Source organism: Haliotis rufescens, unplaced genomic scaffold (assembly GCF_023055435.1).
Source record: "Haliotis rufescens isolate VD_foot unplaced genomic scaffold, xgHalRufe1.0.p SCAF_13, whole genome shotgun sequence".
NCBI classification, from domain to species: domain Eukaryota; kingdom Metazoa; phylum Mollusca; class Gastropoda; order Lepetellida; family Haliotidae; genus Haliotis; species Haliotis rufescens.
Window position 1 is genome coordinate 3,593,815 of NW_025963813.1, and position 17,911 is coordinate 3,611,725.

Sequence of the window (17,911 nt, forward strand, 5' to 3'; positions counted from 1 at the left end):
TTGAAATCTTCGTAGAAAGAGCATGCTCGATTGTCCCTCAAAAGTTGTGAAATGTAGGCACCAAGGGCTGGAACTGCAGGAGTTTTGCTCGACATAACATAAAGGGAAAATTGACAACTGGAAAGTCATCTCTCTTGTCATAGTCTTGTGGAGAGTGTGTTATCACTCTGAATCCTTATGCATATATATAAAAATGAAACAGCGGTCTCACTGATCTCCTTTAAATCTAGTTCAGGTGGGTAAGTCAGTGGTAGGGATTAGCTATCTGATGGTTATTGAACGTAGCAGATCATCGGTATACCTGAAGCTTAACTTAAACTTCTTGGCCAAATTACATTGTTTTGCCTTTGACAATCCAAGTAGAAATTCGGATGGCTACTTCTTGCCTAAATGTTTCACCCCCAAAATTTAACATAGATGTTAACTACGAGGATGTCCAGCATTTCACATATTCCGTGAAGATTCCGGGGTAGAATAGGTCTTCAGCAACCCATGCTTGCCGTAAAAGGTGACTATGCTTGTCGTAAAAGGCGACTAATGGGATCAGGTGGTCAGGCTCGCTGACATGGTTGATGCATGTCATCGATGCCAAATGCGTGGATTGATGCTCATGATATCAATCGCTGGATTGTCTGGTCCAGACTCGATTATTTACAGACCGCCGTCATATAGCTGGAATGTTGCTGAGTGTGGCGTTAAACAACAAACCAACCAACCAACCAACCAACATATTCTTTTCTCAGATGCTTTCATTTTTGACTTACTGATCTGAACCTCTGAAGAAAGAGATGTAACAATATCTATGGCCACCACATTTGGTAACAAAAGCCCCATGGACCAAGGATTAAAGGTTTCCCCCGAGTTTGTCATGTGGGAAAGGGGTGTACAAAGTTGAAAAATCAAATGTTTTGACAGAATTCAACCTGGTCCTTTCTGATATTGTAAAACGTGAAGCAAATCCTTTGAGTTTTTGAGAATCCACATGGTATAAATTCCACTTGTCTCAAATACTTTCTGTGAATATAAACAAAGTCCTTCTTTGATTGTATTCATGATTATGGTTAATCTTTGAGGCAGGGATTTGGTGGTACATTTGCTGGACCCAGCAACTTATCTCTATTTTTGTTTTTTGTTCAGATTTTTATGGATCTTTGGAAGAATCCAGTACAAAAGAGGAATGGACATGACCTCAGGTTTTAGAGTCAAGTCCAAAGATGAAATTACTGATGCATGGTTTGGGCATATTTCTTCCTCAGTTAACATACTGGCCTTATATGTGGCATAATTATCCCTTACACCAATTTCTTTGATCCAACAATGTTTACATACAGTGGCAATGTTATTTGGGGCCAAGTGGGAAAAACGTTTCATGTTGGGCAGCAGACTTTGGATGAGTGTCTCAGTTTTGTTCACTTGTTTCCTCATTTTCAGTTTCTGCATCAGGCCCATCTGTTCTTATTTCTGAATTAAACAGTTTATTTACAAAACAAAAGACAAATCCAGACACGTAAAAAGCCTATGCCAATGGTGTGGTCACTGGAGCAGAAATTCCTCTCACGAAACAAGACAAACATTGCTTCAGAACGGTCGAAATACTGGCCTTTTGATAGTGTTAGAAATTCGGGATAATATTTGGTCGGTTATAATGAATCAATTTATAATACCCAGAAGCAATAATTAATTTTACAACTCAGGTAAATATCAAACCTTTGATATAATGAACTGATATAGCAACTCACAAGTACTAAATAGTCACGTTCCGAATGTCACCGCAATTACCCTGTCATTCAACAAACACAGTAATACACATGGGAGATACACATCACAGAAAGGCCATCACGTTTACACAATCCATTTCTGACAGTTTGATGAGACTCTCTTGAGATTTATGAAATACCTAATTCCGTTCCAAAAGAATGTGTTTTGTTTGTGGTATTCTATGACTGCAGTTTTCCAATGGGAGGGCGATTGCAGTGGTAAGTGACCTTTATTAGATTTGAAATACAGACATCGATGATCAATACTCAACTGTCACAATCAGTCTATTCTTCCCTGAAGCTCTCTGGATTTAATTAGTTCGGAAGTCCTACCAGAAGGTTTCTCAGGGGCTGAATTGGTCCCAAGTACTCTGTGCTTAGAAATGGCTTTAATAGGGATTGGGTGGTTATAATGTGTCACCTGCCATCACACCTCGTGGATTTTTGCCGTTGATATCAGCCACTGTTTTGCCTGGCACAAATTCAGTTATGGCAGGTCGACATTACAGCTTGAATGTTGGTGACAGTGGAATAACTAATTATGCCTTTCATTCAACCTGTGTTTCATTTTCTCGAGGTATGTTTGAATTACCTGCCTCTGATTTGCTTTTTTCCTTTGTGATCACCTGTAATTTTTATGACAACATTCAAGGTGTAGTAGCAACTGATGGAATGTGTCTTTTAAGGCACAGGCAAACATTGTAAATACAATTACATGAATTTGAAAAAAAAACAGGGTCCCTAAAGTTTGGTTGACGGATTATTCTTAACACGACACAGTTTTTAATATCAAACCCTGCCAGTCAAAAACTCCTCCAACAAAATGTATTTGGAAAATAGCACAGAAATATATCGCTTGAGACAACCTGTGTTACAATAAATTACAACATTATCTTTCTATATCACAGAGTCTCTAAAACGTGAATGCCCATCCAACATCTCCAATAAACTTCACATTTAACACCTTGATAACATTATCATAAAAACTTTATACTCAAACAATAGCACCAAAAGCTTTTAAACTATTTAGAAAGGATGAATCCGTGTCAACATGGCGATCCATGGCTTTACTCTGCGTTCTTTACAGTGTGTCATTCAGCAGAAGCAGCAGGTGAGAGGGCCTGTTTAAGACAAACACAATCTGATTGGTTGAACAACCTTGTTAAAGGATTTGAAACCTTGTAATCCTGTGGACTTAACACTGCGTATAAGTATGGGTTAGAGCCCGTGGACCTGCTGCCTAATCATTGATATGGTCAGTTAGAGTCCGAGGTGTTGAATACTGAGGACTCTATTTCAACAGTTAAACACCAGGGCCCGGGTGCTCTAATCTATTTAAACCATGGCCAACATTCCAAGAACCTCAGCATCTAGAACGTTTAAACAACATTGTTTTGATAACTGTATTTAAACACAATATTCAAGAACTCTGTTTAACTGTGAGAATACTGTGTGTTGTTGCTCTGTGGTGTGCAGAAAATATGTTTCCTGTGCCTTTGTACATCTTGCTTTGGCGACTTGAGCTATGAAATGCATGTCCCAAGTTTTCAATTTATACAGGACCAACTTAAGCACAATTAAATCACATAAATATTATTTGCCAATGTTGATGGGCCTATTTTAAGCAAACATAGCTCTAATGATGAGAAAGCGTAACATATTGTGTTAAAATACCGTTCATGAACAGATTAACTAGTTGTCCTGATGTCAGCATATATGTCAAGCTTAATTCTACATATCGCCATGTCAGAGGACTTATAATATTTGTCAGCCCTCGGTTCAAATCCCACGTTTTTAATGATATTATATCATCAAGGTAAAATTAAAGGGAGAAAGACGTTCCCTCAATGTCAAAAGGTGTTGAAGTAACTTTTATAGTTTGTACATGGTCAAAGACAAAGGAGCAATGGTGAAAATACTTTTTGAAAAACATTGCACACCAAAATAGTCTTGTTTTTCAATATTGATAGATTTGAAGTTTTGTGAAGAAGAATTATAACATTGAAACACTCTCTATTTCATCATTATACCCAAAACGGACTTCCATATGCACAGAGGGTTTCCGCATGCACAGAGGGTTTCCACATGAACAGAGGGTTTCCACATCCACAGAGGGTTTCCACATGCACAGAGGGTTTCCACATGCACAGAGGGTTTCTGCATCCACACAGGGTTTCCACATCCACGTCTCGGAGTCAGTGAGTGGTTTAATGAAACTTTGAATAGTATTTTCAGTTGTATCACTGTGTGTACTCTTGATATGGTGGGAAAAGCCAAGGTGATTCAGGTCTCAAATGATGACCACCTTGGTGAAACCGATGAGAACATGCCAAAGGTACGCATCTCTGCAACGCAAACCTTGGCCCCTTAGATGACTTGGCCCCCTGTGCTGCAGTCTTCTTGGAGGGTGACAGATGGCCCAGTGGTCCAAAGCACCACATTAGCTATGACTGGATCTGCTTGTTATGGGTTCAAATCCAAGATTTGCCAATAATGTTCCTTATGATCATACAATTTATTTGGATTTCACTAAGTGACCTACCTTGAGCTTTCCTTCCACATCAGACTGACACACTATGATATTACTGAAACAATTTCAAAGCGGTGTCAAACCAAAATCACTCACTGTCGTCGGAATATCTCTTGATGGATGGGGAGCGGTCGGGTAGCCTAGGGGTTAAAGCGTTTGCTCGTCATGTCGAAGACCCGGGTTCGAATCCCGACATTGGTACAATGTGTGAAGCCCATTTCTGGTGTCCCCTGCCGTGATATTGCTGGAATATTGCTAAAAGTGGCGTAAAACCAAACTCACTCACTCACTCACTCTTGATGGATGGAATTCAGTGACGGAAACTATTCACAAATGTGAAATGGATAGTTCGAATAATACAAATTATGTATGCATTTGTAATTTAGCCGTATTTCAGTGTAGCAAATGTATGGTGGTCAACTTCCTTGTTGAGGTGACGCATATGAAACAAAATAATTCTGTTCAGTTCTCTGTGTGTTTTAGCTGCTGTCAGCATTATTGAATCAAGAATGGTTCCACATTTTAATCTTATTTAAGACCAAACTAATATGACAAGCAAGTGTTATGAGTCTAATTCAAAAGGTTTAGTTACACTGTGCCGAAAATACATGCTGAAAAACCTGGAACGTTTGGGCACCCAAATATACACAAAACTATTTCATCACATTACCTATTAATTGGAGAAATGGTTGCTAAGGAACCTAACTAAAAGGGACAAGATCAACAAACACAAGAGAGAAATACAATTGGATCATCCTTGTGAATTGTCAGCCTTGTTATGCTGAATCTATTTCAGAGTCCAATGTAAAAGGTGACAATGCTTGTCGAAAGAGGTGACTAACGGGATCGGGTGGTCAGGCTCGCTGACTTGGTTCAAGCATGTCATTGATCCCAATTGCGTGGGTCGATGCTCATGATATCAATCACTGGGTTGTCTGGTCCAGATTCGATTATTTACAGACTGCCGTCATATAGCTGGAATATTGCCGAGTGAGGCATAAAACAATAAACCAACCAAACCAATCATAGTCCAATATGGCTGTCATGATTGCTATATTGGAGGATAAACAAACACAAAAATCTCTGCAAAAGTTTCAGTTGAGGACGAACCAAAATGTGAGATGTTGACACCCTTGACCAAATGACTGGCCTTGACATGAAGATTGCATACGTTTAGGTATTAGAAATGTGATGTGTGTGTGGATCAAGCATGTTGGAACTAAATTACTGCAACAAATATAAGTATGAGCAGATAGAAATTGTTATTGTTCAATGAAATGTTATAAAATATGCTTTGCCTTTAACATAGGAGCAATGCAGAAGCTGGGATACTCAGCATGTGCACCTTTAAATAACGTGTGCATCTAAGCACAAATGACATAAACTACAGGACAAAAGAAAGTACATGTATACATTTGAAAATTAGATTAACCCCAAAATTATGAACATTATCAAAACCTTACTTGGCTGAAAACAGTTGTTAAAACACTGCAAACTTAAGGTTCAAAACACAACTATAGTACCCTTATCAAAACCATCACCAACGAATAACCTTTTCTTGTTTGTTTCATTTTAGCCACCTTCAAACATGGACGTGCACTTTCTTTTGCGTGGCAGTTTATATTGATACTGTTTTGACAAAACTGAGCCATGAAACTCACTTGAATTGTTGATTACTTAATATTACAATTTCAAAGAACCTGACACAACAGGATGAGCAAACTAACATCCACTGTCTGGTGATGACACAAATGCTTCTTAGATCTGAGCGAGTGAGTTTGGTTTAACAGCATTTCAGTTAGATCATTTCAGCTGAATGTAGGAATAAAGCCCAAAGTGATGCAGGTCTTAGACGTTACCACCTCGTCGAAACCGAAGAGCAGGAGTACGGTCCTGACAAACCAAGAATCATAATCAGAGTGGATCTAGTAGGGCTGGGACGAGTCCAAATGTACTACCCGGGTACCCACCCTCCTATTACCCGACCCGGGTACCCACTGTAGGTCTCAGGAGATGTCTCAAAATGTCCGATTGGGAACATTTTTAGCATAGCCCTGGCAAAACGTACTGAGACACACGTATTAAACAATCTGGTCATTAATACACTGAAGTTGAATTAAGTTATCATCTTTATTCAACCAGATGAAAAATCAGAAGGAACGGGTGCATAGTCAGAAAGAAATGCGAACATTAGTCACTTGTAGTGTAACCATAATTTTTGTGATTAAACAATATATCATGTGACTAACCACAGGTCCGGGTAGTCATGTGGGTACCCGGGTCTTTCTCAGGACCAAACCGACCTGGGTACCAGAGTTACCCGTCCCAGCCCTAGGATCCAGGGTTTGAACCCACAATCATACGTAATTTCTGTGAATACCATACCTCTATTATACCATTGTCATAATCCAGTAATATACTACTTAAGAGAAAGGGCGGTTGGGTAGCCTAGTGGTTAAAGCGTTCGCTCATCACGCCGAAGACCCCGGTTCGAATCCTGACATGGGTACAATGTGTGAAGCCCATTTTTGGTGTCCCCCGCCGTGATATTGCTGGAATATTGCTAAAAGCGGCGCAAAACCAAACTCTCTCACTCACTCAGTATTTTGGCCGTCATCACACTTCAAATATCTTTTAGATTTTCAACAGAAGTCCTCTTCACCATCAGCTGACCTGAGTTATTTGTGTGGATAAAGGTTTTCTCCCAGCTCTGCAGATTCGCAAGGTGAGAAGACCTCACTTCTTTCCAATAATCCCACATCTAACAAGATGCAGATAATTGGGAAGGTGGGTGGGATCACTCCTGATGTAATAGAGGTGGTATTCTTAGAATTCTTAGAATTATTAACAATGATAACTGTTGTTAGATTTCTGGCACGCCGAAAGGATGCAAGTCTGCACAGTGAATTGCAACACCTCAGACAACTCAGGGCCACCTGCCTCCCTTCACAGATCTGAAGGTTTAGAACAACCTGAAACATATGGGCCATTGCAGCATACCAACTCTAACCACTCATTAAGCTTCACACTCGGTGGTGCAATTTTTTTTCCAGATGAGCACAATTTTACAAAGATTTTACAAAGATTTTACAAAGATTTCACAAAAATGGTGTCATCGCAAAACCTAAAGTTATGTCTCATCCTCAAAGTTCTTGGAAAAAAACGGTGTAATGATTCATTTGAACCATATCACTCAATAAGGGGTCTACAGGAAATTATCATCAATCCTGACACCTACAGTCATCCTGTAACCGGATTGTGGTTTTTAAGTTACAATTTTTTACAATTTGCTGCTGCCATTTTGTTTGATCATCTTCCTGTGATGATAGATGAACATGACATCCTCAGGCACTGGTGTTCTGGACTTCGGTAATGGGCAAAAAGGAAATATATAATATGACATTGTCAGTTCTAAAGCATCTTCTGCTTTTCACAGAGGTGAGTTAAATACGGATTGGATGACTGTTGATTTTGGCTAGTGTCTTCTTGGAAACCAAAGGAGAGACAGATGTAGACTAGTTGAAGAAGTGGAAGCAAATAGGCCAGACATGGCCTAAGTCATCTTTAAGATCTAGCTGATCATCCATGGCCCAAGTCATCCCTAAAATCTTGCAGACCATCCAAGTCATCCTTATGATCTAGTAGACCAACCATGGCCAAAGTCGGCCCTAAGATCTAGTAGTCCATCCTTGACCCAAATCGTCCCAAGTAATCCCTAAGATCTAGTAGACCCACCATCTCCCAAGTCATCCTTAAGATCTTGTAGTCCAGCCATGGCCCAAGTCATCCCAAAGATCTAGTAGTCCAGCCATGGCCCAAGTCATCCCAAAGATCTAGTAGTCCAGCCATGGCCCAAGTCATCCCTAAGATCTTGTAGTCCATCCATGGCCCAGGTAATCCCTAAGATCTTGTAGTCCATCCATGGCCAAGGTAATCCCTAAGATCTTGTAGTCCATCCATGGCCCAGGTAATACCTAAGATCTAGTAGTCCATCCATGGCCCAGGTTATCCCTAGGATCTTGTAGTCCATCCATGGCCCAGGTAATCCCTAAGATCTTGTAGTCCATCCATGGCCCAGGTAATCCCTAAGATCTAGTAGTCCATCCATGGCCCAAGTAATCCCTAAGATCTAGTAGTCCATCCATGGCCCAAGTAATTCCTAAGATCTAGTAGTCCATCCATGGCCCAAGTAATTCCTAAGATCTTGTAGTCCATCCATGGCCCAGGTAATCCCTAAGATCTTGTAGTCCATCCATGGCCCAAGTCATCCCTAAGATCTAGTAGTCCATCCATGGCCCAAGTCATTCCTAAGATCTAGTAGTCCATCCATGGCCCAAGTAATTCCTAAGATCTAGTAGTCCATCCATGGCCCAGGTAATCCCTAAGATCTAGTAGTCCATCCATGGCCCAGGTAATCCCTAAGATCTTGTAGTCCATCCATGGCCCAAGTAATTCCTAAGATCTTGTAGTCCATCCATGGCCCAAGTCATCCCTAAGATCTAGTAGTCCATCCATGGCCCAAGTCATCCCTAAGATCTTGTAGTCCATCCATGGCCCAGGTAATCCCTAAGATCTAGTAGTCCATCCATGGCCCAGGTAATCCCTAAGATCTTGTAGTCCATCCATGGCCCAGGTAATCCCTAAGATCTAGTAGTCCATCCATGGCCCAGGTAATCCTTAAGATCTTGTAGTCCATCCATGGCCCAAGTAATTCCTAAGATCTTGTAGTCCATCCATGGCCCAAGTCATCGCTAAGATCTAGTAGTCCATCCATGGCCGAAGTCATCCCTAAGATCTAGTAGTCCATCCATGGCCCAAGTCATCCCTAAGATCTTGTAGTCCATCCATGGCCCAGGTAATTCCTAAGATCTTGTAGTCCATCCATGGCCCAGGTAATCCCTAAGATCTTGTAGTCCATCCATGGCCCAGGTAATCCCTAAGATCTAGTAGTCCATCCATGGCCCAGGTAATCCATAAGATCTAGTAGTCCATCCATGGCCCAGGTAATCCCTAAGATCTTGTAGTCCATCCATGGCCCAAGTAATTCCTAAGATCTTGTAGTCCATCCATGGCCCAAGTCATCGCTAAGATCTAGTAGTCCATCCATGGCCGAAGTCATCCCTAAGATCTAGTAGTCCATCCATGGACCAAGTCATCCTTAAGATCTTGTAGTCCATCCATGGCCCAGGTAATTCCTAAGATCTTGTAGTCCATCCATGGCCCAGGTAATCCCTAAGATCTTGTAGTCCATCCATGGCCCAGGTAATCCCTAAGATCTTGTAGTCCATCCATGGCCCAAGTCATCCCAAAGATCTAGTAGTCCATCCATGGCCCAGGTAATCCCTAAGATCTAGTAGTCCATCCATGGCCCAGGTAATCCCTAAGATCTTGTAGTCCATCCATGGCCCAGGTAATCCCTAAGATCTAGTAGTCCATCCATGGCCCAGGTAATCCCTAAGATCTTGTAGTCCATCCATGGCCCAAGTAATTCCTAAGATCTTGTAGTCCATCCATGGCCCAAGTCATCGCTAAGATCTAGTAGTCCAGCCATGGCCCAAGTCATCCCTAAGATCTAGTAGTCCATCCATGGCCCAAGTCATCCCTAAGATCTTGTAGTCCATCCATGGCCCAGGTAATTCCTAAGATCTTGTAGTCCATCCATGGCCCAGGTAATCCCTAAGATCTTGTAGTCCATCCATGGCCCAGGTAATCCCTAAGATCTAGTAGTCCATCCATGGCCCAGGTAATCCCTAAGATCTAGTAGTCCATCCATGGCCCAGGTAATCCCTAAGATCTTGTAGTCCTTCCATGGCCCAAGTAATTCCTAAGATCTTGTAGTCCATCCATGGCCCAAGTCATCGCTAAGATCTAGTAGTCCATCCATGGCCGAAGTCATCCCTAAGATCTAGTAGTCCATCCATGGCCCAAGTCATCCCTAAGATCTTGTAGTCCAGCCATGGCCCAGGTAATTCCTAAGATCTTGTAGTCCATCCATGGCCCAGGTAATCCCTAAGATCTTGTAGTCCATCCATGGCCAAGGTAATCCCTAAGATCTTGTAGTCCATCCATGGCCCAAGTCATCGCTAAGATCTAGTAGTCCATCCATGGCCGAAGTCATCCCTAAGATCTAGTAGTCCATCCATGGCCCAAGTCATCCCTAAGATCTAGTAGTCCATCCATGGCCCAAGTCATCCCTAAGATCTAGTAGTCCATCCATGGCCGAAGTCATCCCTAAGATCTAGTAGTCCATCCATGGCCCAAGTCATCCCTAAGATCTTGTAGTCCATCCATGGCCCAAGTCATCCCTAAGATCTAGTAGTCCATCCATGGCCGAAGTCATCCCTAAGATCTAGTAGTCCATCCATGGCCCAAGTCATCCCTAAGATCTTGTAGTCCATCCATGGCCCAAGTCATCCCCAAGATCTAGTAGTCCAGCCATGGCCCAAGTTGGCCCTAAGATCTAGTAGTCCATCCATGGCCCAAGTAATCCCTAAGATCTTGTAGTCCATCCATGGCCCAAGTCATCCCTAGGATCTTGTAGTCCATCTATGGCCCAAGTCATCCCTAGGATCTTGTAGTCCATCTATATCCCAATATGTCCCTAAAATCTGTCCAATCCATCCATATCCCTTATCATCTAGTCTAAGACTCTCATTTGATCAAGGAATTTATTCCAAGATTTTCGGATTATGTTTCTGGGTTTATCAGCATAATACTCAAACTTGTGGGTTTCACCAAACTGATAAACATTAAAGATCTGCATCACTTCAGGCTTTCCTCCCACATGTATAACTGTGATACTCAAAGCTACAGTAAACCAAGGCCTCCGCTGGGTATGGACCCTAATATATACTACTCAAAAAAGAAAGAAGAAAACACAATTCTTTCATATTATTCTTGTTCATCTGTTATGACATGACAGATTAACATGACAGATTAAACTATGTTACTATAGAATCATGTGTTCCCTAACTTCTCTTTAGCATTTTTTATGCAGCTTCAGGGAGCCACATCACCCCTAAATATCACGGCCCTTGTAACTTTCCCAAGTTGGCCCTAATGTATAGGGTCTGAAACAGCTTATACTTCTGGGTGCATACGGTAACATAACATATTGGGGTTCATAAAAATCATATGTGACCCTAGAGTCATATCACATGTCAAGAGACAACAGTGTATTGTTTCTGTCATCCGGACGTCATTGTTGACGTAATTCGAATCTTATTGTGACATGAAATGAGAATGGTGTCACACTGGAAACGATGTCATAGCTGAAGATTGTTGACGTCATTTGACAAATTGTGGTTCCGCTGCAGTTTTGACTTGCTGTCCTTATAGGTAAACACTTAGATTTGTCTCTGTATGTACACATCTTCTTCGGTGATAAATAGAACGTTATAATCGTGTTCATGTCATACAATGTTTATGACACTCGTGCATAGATTCTGGTATTTCCCTTGCTTTCACTCGGAAAATACTGGAATTTAGTCACTCTTGTCGTAAACATAGTATGACATGAACACTCATCTAATATCCCCTATATAACATCACATTTCATCTGCCAGTTTTAGTTCTCTGAGCCCGACAGACATTGGTGACCTCAAAGAACTGATCCAGATACAGGAGACCTCCGAGTTGTGACCTCAATGTGAAACCCCATTCACTCATGTGTCAGCATGTGCCACATACACCCCTGGCTACAACATTATTTCCAACCATTTGACATTTAACGATTGCACATATCAAGTTTATCGCTGATTTTGCATATAATGCTGATCCTGCAATATTCAATCGTTCACTGAAGCATGATTTCAGTGACCTACATCTCAACAATATGGCTCATTGTTTTCATCAATGTTGGTTTTTTATCTGGGTCTACATTAGCATCAGAGTTGTGCATGGATTTGTTAGTTTGTAGAATCGATGAAACTTCAAAGTGTTAATGACCTGAGCTCTTGACCCACATATCGCTATTCATTTCCTTCAGGGGTACTTATGTTAGATTCTTTGTCATTTCGCACCAAGAGTTAATCCTAAAACAGCCCTTCCCCTCAGGACATCGATCAACAGAATAATTAAAGAGTTTTATTCAAAGAATCTGCCAAATGTTTTCTACTAAATTTGTCCTCTGATTTAGACAGGAAATCAATTCTGTCCCGTAAAAATTATCCCTAAACTAACAATCAACAAATCGCAATCAACATGTGTTCATTGCAATCAATTTCAATGACACAACATCGATGCTATTACACTCACATAAAGCTCGTGCCACTCATCTCCCGCTGTGGTGATAAATTGACAACATGTAGCAGTCACCTCATTTAAACACAACGTCAGAAATCTCCCAAATCCTATTGTTGGTATCGGCTGGTGTAACATGGTGGCTGTGTGGCCAGCACTGTATGGGCGGTCGCCAATCAATAGTCACATGAAACACTGCTTATTGCACCAGAGATACTTCGTGCATCACATTTGTGGCAGGACAAATAGCAGGTTTCTAGTGTTTTTGTCTGTATAGAAAATATTTGACAGTATCAGAATATTGATTCTGTGGAAATGATCTGATTCGTACAGTTATCCAAATGACTTGTATGGTGATATCATCATGATATAACATTTATACTAAGTTCTCATATCATAATTAGATCTACAGCATGTGCTTTTATGAGTTATCATGGTGTAACATTTATACAACATTTCATATAATTATGGTTTAGCAAGTAATACATATCATCAGGTAAAATGCATATACAAAATATCAGTAGTTTCAGTCATAGCTTTTTAGATGGATGCTAGTCTAAGGTAAAATGCATACACAAAATATCAGTAGTTTCAGTCATAGCTTTTTAGATAGATGCGAGTCTAAGGTAATGAGAACACATCTCCTAGACATACTATTCAATAAGACAAAATTTATGTCTACATAGTTAATAGATTTAAAGCTTTTAGATAAATACTAGCCTAAGGTATCAAGATCCCATCTCCCAGACATAATATCCAATAACACAAAAGATATGTCTACATAGTCTTATAGTTTGCCGTGAACTATTTTATTTAAGTAAATCTGTCATCACCTATATTAGAAGAACATTCAGCAAATACTTCAATTTCGACTCATTAAGGATTAGCCCCCATACAAGCTCGTCTATAGTGACACCATAATCTCTTTACAAGCATCCAGTAAATATGTCAACAAGATGAGTGCTAGTCCAACAGGATTAACAGGATTAAGTATTCCCCTCTGTCTAGCCATTCATTATCTATAGGGCACACCCAATCGTGTATCAACCATTCATATTCCTATTTATTGTTCTAAGTTTTGTTAAATACATACAGAAGCAAAATGTTAAGCAGAAGGGGTTTGACGCTCATACCAAGCAGACCTCTCTCCCACAGCCCAGAGTGTTGTACCGACTCTCTTTGGCACCCTCAGCTATATTCTAAGATATTGTAAATTGTTCATTATTAATTGTTCTTGTAAATAAAATTGTGATTAGTCTCCTGTGACTCCGGCTCTTTGTTGACTAATTCCCCAAAGAAAACCAGCACGCCATTTGGAAGGTTTCGTTCATCCGAACAGAACCATAATAATATTGTTAAATGATTATTTTTATGGCATCTGTAATTTGAGGTTTTAGCAATATTTGTCCATCTATTTTAGCAATGATAGCAATATCATGGCAGAGCTTCACACATTGTACCCATGTGGGAATCGAACCCGGCCTTTGGTGGTGATGATGATGGTTACTTCTACAAGGCTTTTAAAAGTGATATGTTGGACATGTTTGTGTTTCTAACATTTTACAAAGTGAAACAGAGTCCATCAAATGTTAACAAATGTAAATGCTGTTTTCTCAAGTTGTAAAGCCTAGTACCAAGTGTGTCATTTGCCTCAATGACTGCATGACACTTCCTGTCCATGGAACCAAGAAGTCTGCAGATGACAGGGAACAGGGGGCCATTCTTCCAGATTCTGTTTGACCATGACATAAATGTCAGTCTAGATCATCCCACAGATGCTCAAATGGGTGTATATCCGGTGACCAAGATGGCCACGACATTATGTTCAGAGCTCTCAGGAAATCATTACTGCCTCATGTAGTGACCATTGTCCCACTGGAAAATGGTGTCTGGAGCTTGCAAAGGCAGGACATCAAGAAGACAAAAGATCTGTTAAGTTGCCCTAGATATATAAGATCTGTTCTTCATGCAAAAAAGGTAGCTCCCCCTATCATGACACTTCCTCCGCCGAAATAAATGTAGCAGGGCATGGAGTCATCCAATAGATGACATCCTTACCATGTCAGGTTGCTGATAATGTTAAGCTCTTTGGTCACGTGGACAAGGCATCTGACCTTGGATCAGAAGGTCCCTGGTTTGAATGCCATCATGGGACTTGGAAGTTTTATGGCAGCTACACACAGAAGGAAATGGGATTCCCCCCAAACCAAATGATGCCAACATTGGGGTAGCCAGTGATGGTGTAATCAACACCACCGCAGGTGTGGAAGTCGTGCAACTCAGGCTTGCAACAGTCTTGAAACACAGTCGTCATCTCAAGAGTCAGCAACAAGTCTGTACATCATGCTGGCCTCATTTCCTAGTTCTGCAACATGACTGCAGGGTATCTGCTTCTAGTTTAAACAAAACCAAGATGATAAATAAATATGCAAGACTATCTATCTATGTCCTCATCAGCAAAACATTATAGAGAATTATTGAGGACAAAGAGATAGATTTCATAGATTCCTAGGTTCCCGACCTTTCCTTGATATACATAATGAAAGCTGCACCATATATTGTTACGCTGTACACGCTTTCATGTCACAGCTCCGTGGCATCTACACCCAAAGCGGAAACCATCCATGGAATATTTGTGTACATCGAAGATTTTCTCTTGTAAAAAACATTTTGTTAAAAATCAAGGTGGTAAAGAAATAAAGATAAATCTTTTTAAAATGCTGACGTTTTGATTGGCTCAAGTACCCATGTATCTTTCATTTTGATTGGGCAGTCAAAGTTTACTAACGATTTACAAGATTCAAACTCCTATGGAGGTGTCATCAAATCTTCATCCAGAGAAGGGGGCGGTCGGGTAGCCTAGTGGTTAAAGCGTTCGCTCGTCACGCTGAAGACCTGGGTTCGATTCCCGACATGGGTACAATGTGTGAAGCCCATTTCTGGTGTCCCCCGCCGTGATATTGCTGGAATATTGCTAAAAGCGGCGTAAAACCATACTCACTCACTCATCCAGGGAGGTATCAAATCGATTCGGAATAAAAAAATAAGATATTAATGAGGTTCCAAATGTATTGGTTTTTTTACTTAAAATATAGCTGAACCCTTACAGTTTCAAGGCAATATGGAAAACTGTTTGCTTGACAACATTTCCCAACATACATTTTCTGTCCCCACTCTGAGACTGCATCCCAATGGAAAGTTGTGTGGTACATCATTTTGGCTGCAACATTCATTGAATTCTAGCTGAACCCTTATTATACTTTAAAGAACTGCAAACTTAAAACATATTGAAAATAGCTGATAGGGGTTTTCAGCAAGCATTTTTCAAATATTGAACATGAGCATTTGTTGACTCAAGCTAATTTTCTTTGGACATGTGAGGAAGTGAGTGAGTAAGGTTTTACTCCACTTTTAGCAATATTCCAGCAATATCATGGTGGGGACACCAGAAATCGTCTTCACACGTACCCATGCAATGAATTTTTCCCCAAGTTTTCTCACACTTTAAACAGATACATTGCCACAGAAAGAGCCTCATCATACCACTATCATCCTTTCGTGTCATTTTTTTCCATTTTTTAAACCTTAATGTTTTAAATAAATATTCTGTTAACGTCTCAAAAGTGCCTAACAAACTAAAGTGTGTTCAGGACACTGACCTCAGGCAAGGTAGTGGTGTTATTCATAAACTTTTCCTAATTTTATCTTTGGTAATATAAACAGCCCACTAAGCACTCAACAGATTATTTTTCTCCCCTGAAGTAATGAGGTAAGTTCTATGCCAAGACTCTAGACTTAAAACATTAATTCGGTAAGGGGCGATAATCTGTGTTTCCTCGTTGCTCCTCCTACCATGTCTTAATGGTGTTTCATAGACTAACATCTAGTCTCCGAAATGAACATAAAATATGGAAAAAACAGTTGTTAAGTTATCTTAATAAAATATAATAAAAAGGAGCCAAGAGACTCTCTTCATTTTCAGAAACTGCAGTAATCTAGACTTGCCTTGTATTATAGATTTGCAAGGGCTGTATTGCATGGATATACCATATGTGTTTCAGGGTCTGTATGACAGACTTGGTGTTTAAGTAAATATGCATTTGTCAGCCATTTAATCAGAATGGCCTTGAGTTGGTCATTGATGACAATGCCAGACATTATTGTCATGGTAAAGATTTGTTTGTTTGTTTGTTTGTTGTTTCATGCTGCATTCAACAACATTTCAGCTGTATGATGGCAGCCTGTAAACAATTGATTGTGGCCAAGAGAATCCTGTGATCAGTATTGTAAACAACGATCCACACTGTCGGGGAATGATGACAATGAAGTCGCCGAGCCTGACCACCAGATTGCCTCTTTCAACCAGCAGAGGATGGTATGAACCAATTCTTACTCAGAATCACCACAGGGCTCTTCATAAACAGGTCAGTTTTTCAAGTACTTGATGCCAGGCCATTATATTTTTTAATTGGCGGGGGATATTGAAATGGGTTCTGTCCGTGTGTCCATGCATCCGTGCGTCCAGAAATCGTTTCCGGAGCATAACTCAGAAACCTTTGCATGTCTATCTTTTGCTGTTTAGGAATTTTAAATTTTTATTTTTTTACGTTTCCATGGCAACAAGTTGGACTTCTAGGTTCTACAAGGGTGGTGTTCGTTTCCGGATTGTAACTCAAAAAATGTTAAATACTTTCTTACAAAACTTTGCATGTCTACCAGGTACATACTGAACTGGTGCCTTTTGATATTTAACACTTTTAGAAATTTTTATTTTAGAATTTCCATTGCAGCTATTTTGAAATTGGCTAAGAGAAATGTTGGGTCAGTTTCCTGGTTTGGGACCATAACATGTTGAAATGGGCGGGGGACATAGATGACTTCGTCGACTATACGCTTGTTACAATTTGTGTTGCTTGGATCTGCACCAAGCACCCCTTTCTGAACAAAAGTAAAATTAGAAGACTAAAAACCCAGGGACAAATTCCAAAAGATTATCCTGCTGATTAGGCAAATGAATGTTGAAAAGCGATCTCGAGAACCTGAAAGAAGATCGCTTGGCACCCTGCAAAGATCAATGGCTGGTCCCTTAAAGAATATCCTAGTTTAACAGCATATCCAAATCTTAGAGCATATCCAAATCTTATATAATATCCAAGTCTAAGAGCATATCCAAGTCTGTAGGGTGAGGTGAGGTTTGACGATGTGTTCAATATTATTCCACTAATCAGGTGACGTGGATGCACATGCGTGTCTGCTTGTACTAGTCTAGTCTGGACTAATGCTGGTTATATAGAGCTAGCCCACTGAGATACCATGCTGCAATTTCACAAGGATATCTCACTCAAAATATCAAACCGACTCCAAGCCGGCTAGTCCTAATAAC

At 40.4% G+C, this 17,911-nt stretch overlaps 1 protein-coding gene across 5 annotated transcripts in view; it reads right to left on the reverse strand.

Annotated features, from left to right (window-relative positions):
- LOC124116921 overlaps window positions 1-17,911 on the reverse strand; it is a 189,967-nt gene that overhangs the window by 58,992 nt on the left and 113,064 nt on the right. The window contains exon 1 of one of the 5 annotated variants that reach the window (XM_048394090.1): window positions 12,544-12,671. The exons of the other annotated variants lie outside the window; for them this stretch is intronic. The gene's annotated coding sequence lies outside the window, so the exon portion shown is untranslated. Of the gene's footprint in view, window positions 1-12,543; window positions 12,672-17,911 lie in introns of those variants that run through there. 5 annotated transcript variants of the gene reach the window in all.